This window comes from Rhagoletis zephyria, unplaced genomic scaffold (genome assembly GCF_001687245.7).
Source record: "Rhagoletis zephyria isolate East Lansing unplaced genomic scaffold, Rhagoletis_zephyria_1.1 Rzeph_scaffold_00170, whole genome shotgun sequence".
NCBI lineage: Eukaryota > Metazoa > Arthropoda > Insecta > Diptera > Tephritidae > Rhagoletis > Rhagoletis zephyria.
Window position 1 is genome coordinate 273691 of NW_016157254.1, and position 11801 is coordinate 285491.

Here is an 11801-nt window from a genome sequence, read left to right on the forward strand (position 1 = left end):
AAATTAACTGCCTTTATTTTGACAACATTAGCTCTTTAATATGTAGGTTATGTGGTTCAGAAGATATTAATATTAAAAAAAAACACAAGTTTTAACTTTAATCTTTTATAACTTCTTTATCTTTTACTTGCGCCAAATAATTAGTAAATGGTTGAGATCACAGTAAAAAGTTGTATCGATCCATATTTTGGTTTTACCTAGCTAAGCGTTTGGTATTATAGACTGTACAGAATGACTTCGGACTATTTCTGATTTAATCCTGATTGTCAGAATTCCTCAGTGCGGCCAAAATTTTTGCACTGTGTTGCACAGTGAAATGAAAATATGGATGAACAATTTATATCTTATGTATATTCATGCCTATTACGGTATCCGACGGATGCCATCCGCACGGATCTAACCCGATTCACACTGTCATAACAAGCGAATGAGAAGGATTAGATTCATGAGAATGGGATCCCTCGGAAACAGAGCTTTTCCGGTCCGACAGATACCTTTCGCACGAATCTAATCCTTCGCACTCGCTTATTCCGACAGTGCTAATCTGATTAGATCCGTGCGGATGGCATCCGTCGGATACCGTAATAGGCATGATTACTTGATTTTTATGACGATGGGAAACATTCCTAATCAAAAAGAAAATCCGAATGGCGTAAGTTGCAAGTTTTTACTAGTTTTGCGTTCAATAGCTTTTTATGGAAATTTTCTCTTCGCTGTGAGTACCTACTGAAAAAGTTATTGAATGGATCTATTGTATGTACTATAAGTACTGCAGTAGTCATAGCGGCTTCAACTCGCATATTATTTTCATTTGTCTGATGATGATGATTGTGAACTATGCATTATTCCAAGAATAAGAGAAAAGTGGAAATTTTTAAATTTATGGCGCTTGCACAGTTGCGTGAACAGTAAAAAATTTTTAAATGCTTTGTTTGTTTGAAAACAAACCAACTAACAAGAAATGCCAAATAGAAATAAATTAATACAAAAAGAAACATAAACTGTCGCCAAGGGCCATTTAAGATATCCACCTAAGATTTAGTAGAAGTTGCCTTAGATGCCAACGCATATATACATAATTGTATAAAGTTTCATACTATCCACTTAGTAGTTGTTGTAGGCTAATAAGCAAAAAATTTTCAATGACGCGTAAATTTAATAGCATTGTGTTTTTTGAAAAATTATATGGTACATTTGTAAAATTTTGATGTTGATATATTAATTAACTAAAGGAAATTTTTCCGAAATAAAATTCAAATGGTAGGAAAGTGCCTAATTCGAATAGATGTAATTCTTTGCTGTGGACATGAATATCGTGTGGGCCTTTTTTATGATTTAAAATTTAAATTATGACTTTCTCTTTGAGTTCAAAAATAGGTATGACAATAATGATGCTGTAACAAGTATACATACATGTATCGGTAGAAAAGCTTCAAGTAAAAAAAACTAAACTTCGAGAAAATTTTGGACAAGTTCTCAGTTAGGTACTTTTCCTTAAACAAAAATAACTAATAAGTAGAAAATCAATAAATACAATCGTAAACTTTATGTAGGTCCATAGCTAGAAAAAGTTTGCGCTGCTCACAGATGGCTCATTGAATGAGGGGAGTACCGAGAGAGGTGTGTTTGGACCGTGGACTTTAGTATCAAGCTAAATTATCTGAATCAGAACATAGGCGCTCTTGACTGATAGCCAGGCGGCTATTAGGACCTCAGATTTCATAAGGTGAAAGCTAAACTGGTGTTGAAGTGCTTGATAAGCTATCGAGACCCCGTAAACTCGCCAGTGGGTAACGCTTCTGTCTTTGCACATCGATTACGCAGGTTCGATCCCTGCTGAAGTCTAGAAAAAAGAAGTCTGATGAGGAGATGTGGTTATCTCCGAAATAGATGCTATTACTTCTACCGCTTAGACTTTGAGGCGTTTTCCGTTTTTCCTAATAAAAATAATCGTGGTACAAAGCTCAATAACAATATTAAGAATAAAATGTTAATAAGCCACAATAGCGTTGGCAAAAACTATAATATTTGAGTAATTTGCTTTATGAATAATCAACATTATGAGCAAAATTAGTAATAAAATATTCAAAGTACTCTGTACATATAAAGCAGTAGAGGTGCATTGATATTTTGAAAACAAGGGTTTTGTTTTCAAAAATAAAATAAAATATTTTTTCATATACATATTTTGAAAAAGAAGTTAAACGTTTTCCAAAGAAACTCTTTTACCGAGCAAAATTCATTTTTTTGGTAATAATATTTTAAGTAACGCGATTAATTATCGTTTTGAGCAATCAAATTCTTGATTACCCGAGTAATTGAATAACCGAACAACTGATTAATCAAACTGCTCGAGTAATCGAATAATCGCCAAGCCTTAATTTCTACATTATTTGTGGCATGCATTTTGAAAGAGAAAATGGAAAAATAGACTGCAAAAAACGTGAAAAATGCGGTGATAATTCGCTTTATCATATTAAATAGCTTTTATGTATATTTAGATTACATATACACACGTATGCACATATACCAGCAAATATTTACTTAATCATAAATAATATATTCATTAGCTTTGTGCATTGTACGCCATTCAACTACCTCAAGTAGCCAAATTGGTATAGATAATAAACCGCAGAGTGGAATATTTATTATTCACCCAATTTCAGGAGTTAAACGACAAACGGAGACATGAGTAACAGCGCGCTTCCCTACCCATTTGAAACATCTCCCTGCCCTGACCGACCGACCATCAGTGGCGTAACCCTTACTAGTTGCACCTTTTTCAATACTTTATTATTGTAGTTAGTTTGACTTTTGTTGTTGATGTTGTTTCAGCGCCTGGTTATTATAATCACATAAAATAAAGAGCATAGTCATCCGAAATTTTAATGGCCAACATAAATTGTAATATTAAATCGAGCTGTCATGACGAGTCGAGTTGTGGGAAAGAAGGGCGGGGATCAGACGTTGTATGTTGATACCTCTTGGACTCGTTCAGAAAAATGACTTTTGTTGTCGTATAACCACATACATATGCCTTGTTTTGCTGTATTTACCTGCAGTGTCTGTAAATTTTGTTAAAGACAAAGCGCCAGTGTCGCTGGTATCACCAAAAAGGTGCTGGAGTTTAGCAGCTGTATAGGTATGAGTTTGCTGCATCAGCGCGCTACTGCTTCTTCACTCATTGTTGTTCATTCTGCGACGCTATATTTTTTGATGTAGTTTGTCGACGCATTATTGGGCCTTTTGATCTTTTTCGTTGCAAAAATTATAACTTTTGAACTAATGCATTTTAAGAATTGAAATTGTATCTGAAAGTAAAATATCTAAGATTTAAAATAAATTGGATGCAACAACAATAGGACACTTTAAAACTCATTGTCAAAGAAAATTTTAATTAAGTCAAAAACCCAAAATTTGGATGTATCTCAAAAATTGTTATACCCCCTTACATTTTGATTGCGTAATCGGATTCAACGGAAAATTTATCATTAGAGCACATATTAAAATATCGCGGTCGGACAATTTTTTAATTTCTGGAAGCTTATGTGATACAATTGAAAAACATGGAAAAAATAAAAATTACGCTTTCACAAAGTTTTTGATTTTTACAACCTTTTTGCTGAAGAGGCCCCATAGTATGACGTTTATCAAGCTTTTCCTTTGAATCTATATCGGCTAAATCTTTATGTTGCAGTGTGGCTTTTGTTGTCTTACCAACGCCTTTGTCGGCTCAGTTGAAAGGGAAATGATTACACGTGATAGAAGATTTCGTGTGTGGATGTTGACCGACGCGGAGACGTTTGTAAATTTACCATAATTTTATGTATGTATGAGAGTGTGGACAGGTCGGAAAAATTATGGACAATTATTATAAACTAGTTACGGGGTATTTATTTTATTTAAGCTTTTACCTAATATCTCCAGGAAAATGTATGATGCTTTAGACAGAATAAAATGCTTATTGAGCAGGGAACCGCATCATCGATTTGCTAAGTCAGCAGGGCCAGCCGCTGAGCTAAGCACGCCGAGTAAACTTTTGTGCGTATCCTGTTCCATATACGTTCGCTGAACTTTGGGTAGATTTCTAGCAAAAATTCAGCATTAAAAATGGCACTTTCGTCGTCTCCTGCAGCCCACTTCACTTCTTAACGCCCTGTCAAAATCGGATTTTCCAACTGCTCAGCGTTGACGCCGCGTTATTTCGGACAACGCTGACACGTTTGTTTAGGTATGGAAGTTACAGTTTCGAAATTGTAATTGTCAACAGTAACGTATGTCTCATCACGCAAAGAAACTTATAGCTCAGTTATGTATACTTTGCACTGCTACACCATTTTTACATAAAAATCAAAACCCAACAGACTTCTACGTGTGAAGTGCTATGCGTTGGGTAACCGCTTACACGCAAAGTTCATTTAACAGATTCCTTATATGACAACTGTCATGCAACGCTAGCTATGCATAACTGAGCTATTAGAGTGAAGACAGAATGTTATTTGTCTAGTTCTCTTTCACATTTATACTTAGCTCGTTTACGTCCATCTCTAAGTTGCTCTTGTTTGGTCTCATATGGCGAGGAGGGGTCATTGCCAATATATCAGTAGCTGAAAGTTGTGCCCAACGTCACTCTACAAGTTTATACATGGAATCGCTCAGGCAACTTATCTTCGTGCTATCAAAAGGGGCTTAGACAAAAATGTGGCAGGCGGAAATTTGTTATTTGGTTCATAAAGGCCTCAAAATTGCACCCAAAGCCAAAAAATTCTCATTCCGCGGAAATTGTCACATACACCGAGATCTCCCTCTGGTGGACCACCCCTTCTGTAGCTATACGAAGTGAGTTAAATTTATCGGGTGTCCGTCGAACTTTTGTTGCACTGCCTGGAGCACGTTCTATATTTCACAGAGGCTCTTGTGGTTCATGGGACATCCGAGCGGCTTTGTGTGTGTTTCAATACTGATGCCAGGTACCATGTTATCGATAAATCTTTCTCCGCTATCGGAGGTATACTAATAATGGGTGGAGTTTACCACAACAAATATGTATTATTTGTCCACCCTGACTTTAAAGTCGTCAAGCACAATTTTAACATTGCTCATATGTTTCCTGTCGGCACCCGTGGAAGTGTTATTTTGTCTTATGGCCCTTCTCCTCCATCGGGGCCTACGCATGAAGGGGACCGATGATGTTGAAGTTTACTTTGATAGGTTTCGGGGTAATTTGTTCTCTGGTGGGAGTGAACCTGGAGATGAGGCGTCAGAGTCTTCTTCCAACCACAAATCCAAAACCAAGTTTGTGCGTCGTCTCATGACATCTATAATAAACTTTAGACGCAGCATATTTAACGCAGCCGAGTCCCGTCCATCGCATCACCTGTATTGCGGTCATGCTAGCCTTTTATTGGACGAGGAGGTCTTGCAATTGGATCGAGCACTTTCCTTATAAATGGCTCGGGCATTCCTGGTGCATGTTCGTAAATCGTAGTCCTTATTTCGTAAGCGGCGGTCGTCAAGGTTGGGAGGTATATTGTTTCGATGCATTTTTTTTCTCTTCACTGGATCTCTTTTTTTACAAGGCGGGTCAGCATCTTGCATATAGATTGTTCATGTTGCCTGGAGTGCGCCAACGGGGATGCAAGAGTCGAGATTTAAAACGGTCATGCAGCTGTAATTGTAAACCCATGGAAATTGCAAAGTTCTCTCTGCGTACTACCACTTCGTATTACCTTGGTTCGATCACTTGTCCGAGGAACTTTATCGCACTTTATTGAAACTCTTTTTTCTAACCGCGGTCGCCCCTCGGCAGGCGAGTGTATGTCTGCTCTAAAAAACTTCTAATAAAAAAATTTGCCGTTCGGAGGCGTCATAAATTGTAGGTCCTTTCATTCGTGTTGTAACATCAGAACCAATTGGAGACGAAGCTCGGCCAAACACTTGGCAAAAGTGGTGCCGTTGGTACCATGTCATAACCCCAAGTGGCATAACCCAGTTTAAAAGTTTGGAATTATATTACTCCTTATAAGTGAAAAAAAGTCAATTTTTTAACTTGGGGTTATATCACCTCTTATAAAATGCCACAACCCCAATTATGATAATGAAATTTTTGAGACTATTTTTTGCTGCTCTCAAGAAAAACAAAAGAAAAATTATATAAAATCTCGCTCAAGAAATGAAAATGGTATGAGCTATAGGGTTTAAACAATTGACGAAAAAATTGTTCTTTGAGATTTTACCTACATATACATATATAGTCTCTCTAAATATCTCCACCTGACATTTCTGTATTAACATCTCTTATGTATGTCAAACTTATACAGGTCGCAAATGCACTTAGTGATTTGACAGTGCCAGAGTGCAGGCATTTTGACTTCTAGGCAGTTTGTGATGTGTAATTATCATTTTTGTACGCTATCAAATGCTTTGAGGTATCTGGCCACTAGAGGTTTACGCTGACAGGCTTTGCGGAGGCGGCGTGGTCAACTTCAAAAAAGAATCGGCGGCGGCGACGACGCCGGCGCGTCTGGAATCGCCGGCGCTACTGCCCATTAAGTAGATTCCAAAGAGCCATGAGGCTTCTAATCTTATCATGTCATCAGATTATAATTCTATTTAATTCATTCATTGAATTCAAATGTTGAGTGACTGCTGCTGATGCATGTCATCAGATTATAATTCTATTTAATTCATTCATTGAATTCAAATGTTGAGTGACTGCTGCTGATGGATGGGCGAACAGAAGAAAGTCTATATAGTATATACATTAGGTTTCCCATCGAAAATGCTTTTTTTTTGAAAATTTAAAGACCCTACCCCCTAATTTCATTCGTTTTTATGAGAAATATTATTGCCTATTTTTATAGATTTTTTAAAGGCCATTTAGAGAGGCCTGTCAATTTAGGAAATACGATTTTCTAGATTCATGAGTTTTTGAATGACTATTTTTGCTTGAATTTCAAAGAATTTTGTAAATTTTAGCCATCGATAATTTCTATAATTTGAAAATATTTAGTACTAACGTACAAAAAAACGATTTTCGATGGGCACCCTAATGTACATACATCTCTATGTACTCTACAAATCCGTACGTAGGCTAAGTTATTGGGGTAATTTATGTCGCTATCAATAAATTTTTGCAATACGCTTATCAACCGTCATGTTAAATTAAGGAGTTCTTACGATATTTTGCGTGTTATATTGAAAATAAGGTTGGCCTACTTTTTTCCAAAAGTTTAACCCATCAACTCCCATCAGAACGGGCCTTTTTGACCCACTGTTTGAAAAATGGCTTATAAATAGTAAAAATTTCCACTTATATATTAAGCGCCAAATTTTTCTAAGGAGAACAGAATGTAATGCAAAATAATAGTAATTTTTACCAAAAAGGGGGACTTTAACTCTGTGTAGAAAATATTGCGATGCGCGGGAGCAAAACCTTCGTGGGGTTTGACCACTACTTAGGAATGCTAAAGTAATTTTCACACAGCCACCTAGTTCTTGTAACGTCTGTGGGACCCCAGAATAAAGTAACTTACGAATGTAAAAATTAGCAAAAAAAAGTGTTGGCTTTTTATTAAAATTCTGTTTAAAATATTTAAAAAAACATACAGGACAATCAACTAGTCTTTGTTTTATCTCCAATAATTGAGGAGTTGGATGCAATAAGGGCGCTTCTGGTAAAACTGCTTTCTGAGATATTGGCGTTAAAGTTTTTGATGTGTATAACTTTCTTGTTGATGTAGTATATAAAAAAGTAGTATTGTTGTAGTATTGAAACAAATTTTCTACTGCGGAAAAAATCGTCAGATTACCAGTAGTATTCGACCCTTAATTAACTGTAATAAACGCTTTCGATCGAAAGGGTGTTACCTATGTTTTTTTCTGAGTTACGCTTTTTCGTGAAATGTTCAGTAGCCCAAATTATGCAAAAAAACTTCTTTTAAAAATGTAATTTTCATTTCGTAAAATAGTGTTTTTATACGAGTAGTATTTAGTTCCTTCAAACGATGTATATCCATGTGCATACAACAGGAAAATTTTGCACAAAATTTCTTAGGCGCCGAACGCCGCCGCCGCCGCCGCGCCGATATTTTCGTAACTCGGCGGCGGCGGCGTACACCTCTACTGGCCACGCTTACCAAACACATAATATTTATACACATTCCTCCAGGGTATACCATATCAAAGCTCTAAAGCTATTCCATTACGCACATAAACATTAAAAGCCCATCAGCCAAAAATCAATCTTAAAGCCATTTCCGTTCCACATTCACATGATAAAGTACCAGTAAAAACATAAACAATATAAATTTATTACTTTGCTGTCTGCGGCACAATAATTCATTTCTTAGTTATGGCAGAGAAACCCACACTTTCATACCAACAAATCAACTTAACGAAAGGTCAGCAGGCGAACAGAAGTTTCTCATTTTTTGCCAATGCTACAGCTGAAGTAGACAGATAGCCAGTGAGATACTCAAACAGAAGTACATTTATGTGTTTATGTATGTACGCATGTATGCTTTTTATGCTTGTATGTTGGCCAACAGCATTTAATCCCTTTATGAACTTATCGACATGGCAAATGATTAATGTCAACAAATTTAGCATCGTTAGCAGTGGCAAAGTCGGCAGATACCAAAATGCTTGACACAAAGCGTTGCAGCAGTAACAGCGGAGGCAGTCGGTGCAGTGACTGGTGAAGATTCTTCACTGAAGAATCGGTATACGAAGAAATAGAAGAAAAAACTGAAAATATGAAAAGGAAAACAATGATAGCGATGACTGTGTTATGACGGCACCGTGGAACAATCATTTATGAGCCTGGAAGACCGAAGCATATTCCCCCAAAAGAAAAATGAAGCTAATCCCCATTATTTTCGAAAAAGACCCCAGATCCTGACCAAGAGTCAGTATTCGATCCATCAGTGAAGATTCGACAATATGCCAGTCCGGGCTCAGTGCTGGAATTAAACCAACATTCAACCTCAGAGAACCCAACATTATAGAATCTCTCCCACAAAGGTAATGGTGGCGTACTATCCTATGGCATTGAAAAGACACAAATGTTCAAGTATCTGCCGCCACCAGTATCCGCCTCGCCCCACTCAATGTTCAATTATTTGGTAAATCAATTATTTATTATTTATACCAGCATTCGTTTCTTTTTAGGCTACAGGTGGTGATGGTAAGTACAGCAGTGCGTCAAGAGGTTTTGCCAGGTTTTGTAGAGGAAGCTCCCGTACAGCACACGGCGATTGTTCTTTGACGTTGAGCATGAAGATTTCCCGCGTTATGCCAAAGACCTGTTTTACATTGCCAAAGTGCCGCAAATTCTTTGGAGGTCTCGTGCTTCACGTAAGATTTCCAATATACTCCTTCAAATGTGAGGGGAATGAGACCATCCGATCATTTCCTTCAAGTGGAGAGCAAAACACTGGTTTTAGCTAGGTTAGCGATGAGCCTATTTCCATTACGCCAGGTGTCAATCATAACCGGTTTTTTCTGCGCTGAAAGATGTCGGCACAGCTCCGCCCGTAATATAAACACCTGAGAATTAGGTTATCCTAATTTCCGCAAACCCCATTTTAGAATGACTTGCAACGAAATGCCATTTTCCAGCTCTTTCTGAGTATGAACGAGATATATTTTGTGTCCTTGTAGCATTAACTTTAGTGAAACTTTCGGGAACTAAACAATCGTTTAGCTAAATTATTTTTTTGGGTACTTATGATTTCAAAATATAATCGAGTACGTATTCCCTAGAGAGCAACCTCCGACGAATGACAGTTAACAATCAATGAACCAAAGTACATATTTAGTTTTAAATCTATAGTTACATTCAAGCAAATGTAGGATATGTATGAAAGAAAGGGCGTGCTAGGTAAAGTAATCAAATCGGTTATTTACATAAATAACTATAACTTCTTGTTTCTCTAAACATTTAATCATCAAGAAATCGCAGAAAGGAAATTTAAACGCCATTCCATCTTGCTTTTCCTGAATCTTTCGATATTTCATTTATGCAACACATTCTGTCTACCTTTTTTGTTTTTTTCTGCTACCGTTTTGCACTTCTTCGTTTTCCTTGGCATCAGCAAGGTAAACGGGCGAACCGACGATGACATCTTTTATCCAAAGATTAATGTCTGTCCTCATTTCCTATTGTCTTTGTGGGTTATTTATTATGGCCACGTTAAGCATAAGTTATGAGTTATGCCATCGCATATAGACGAAGACAAACAACTTTGGCCTCTGACTGTCTACTCCGCCATCACCTACCGAATTGTACGTAAATAAATAAGTATATATGTGTTTGTTGCCTTCATGTATGTACAGTGACTCAAGAAAGTGTCCACTTGTTGATTTTTTTAATATTCTCAATATTTTTCAAGCAAAAATTCAGATGTTATTATTTTATTGCTTTAGATCAAAGTTTCATACTTTAGAAAATTCATTTGAATTTGTAGAAAGCTTTTCTGTATGCAGTTTTATTGCATAGAATTTTTGTATAACAAAATGTACGCTTCAAGCGGCTAAAAAATCGAGTTTATTTGAAATATTTATTTACATTTTTTTTATTGCGGCTTTTTTACACTTTTTTCCATAAAATCATGAATTTCTTATGAAATGCAGAAGACAGTTCGCAAGCAAAGTTAAAAAATCAACGCCAGCTTTTATAAATTGCAGTTGTTGTATGAAAAAAACCCAAAATACCGCCGGCGAAAAAAAATTATTTGAAATCGACTCGAATTATTAGCTGCTTGACACTTGCACTTTGGTCTTGGCTAGTACATGGAGAATGTTTTTATTGAACACTTGTTTGAGTAACTGTTACATATCAACTGGTGAGCTCAAATCAAAACATTTAACCTTTTACCAGCCGTTGTGAGTTTCAGACTAGAGCTGTAAAACTATCGATGATACTATCGATACTATCGAATGGGTCTATTTTTTTGCACTATCGAATGGTCGTTGCCCACTATCGATAGTCTTTCTTTGGGGGGGGTTTGCGGAAAAATTTTCCCCTTATTCTAATTCGAAATTGTATTTCTTCCAATTGTCAAAAACTTTTTATTTGTCACGGGGAAAATACCGTAAAAATTATTTGTGTCGTGCGAATATCTATAGAAATTATCAGGGTTTGAAAAACTGTTAGCACAGCGACAACAGCCAAGGATTTGCTTTTTATAAATTGTTGCTTTGCTAGCCGGCAATTACAAGTACCTGATGAAGATCTTGCAGAAGCAATGAGCTTAGACGACGACGCTTTAAAGGAATTTGAAGAAATGCGACAAGATGCAGAAAAAACTTTAATTTGCTTTTCGAATACGTAGAAGAAGTGTGCACCAACCTAGGTACAGAAATCAAAGTACCGCGATACAGCAGTCGCCAAAAGAATCGCTTTAATGTGAAAACCGGAGACGCCGAGGCATACTATCGCATTGCTTTTTACATTCCCTTCCTTGATACATATATTGCTCATTTGAAAAGCCGGTTCCTAAACCCTAAATCAGTTTTAAATAATTTTAGTGTTTTGTTTCCAAAGTATGTTTTTAACGAAAAAAACTGAAGAATTGTTTGCTTTCTATGAAAAAGTAATCGACTGCTCGAAACAAAACTTTCTTGTGGAGGTAAAAATGTGGAAAAAACGAGTTTCACACGAACATTTTCGAAATGCTCTCGAAGCATTACAAGTAGCTAATACAACGTCTTTTGGGAGTGTTTTTAAGATCTTACGTATATTGGCACTTTTGCCCGTTTGAATAGCCACACCTGAACGAAGCTTTTCATGGCTGAAA

At 36.6% G+C, this 11801-nt stretch overlaps 1 long non-coding RNA gene across 1 annotated transcript; it reads right to left on the minus strand.

Moving 5' to 3' along the window:
• Positions 1–356: 356 nt before the first annotated feature.
• On the minus strand, positions 357–9325 carry LOC108356178 (uncharacterized). Its single transcript, XR_001846585.1, has 3 exons — positions 9315–9325; positions 5778–5785; positions 357–597 (listed from the first exon to the last, which is right to left on the minus strand). It is a non-coding gene; the product is annotated as an uncharacterized LOC108356178 (long non-coding RNA).
• Positions 9326–11801: the final 2476 nt, after the last annotated feature.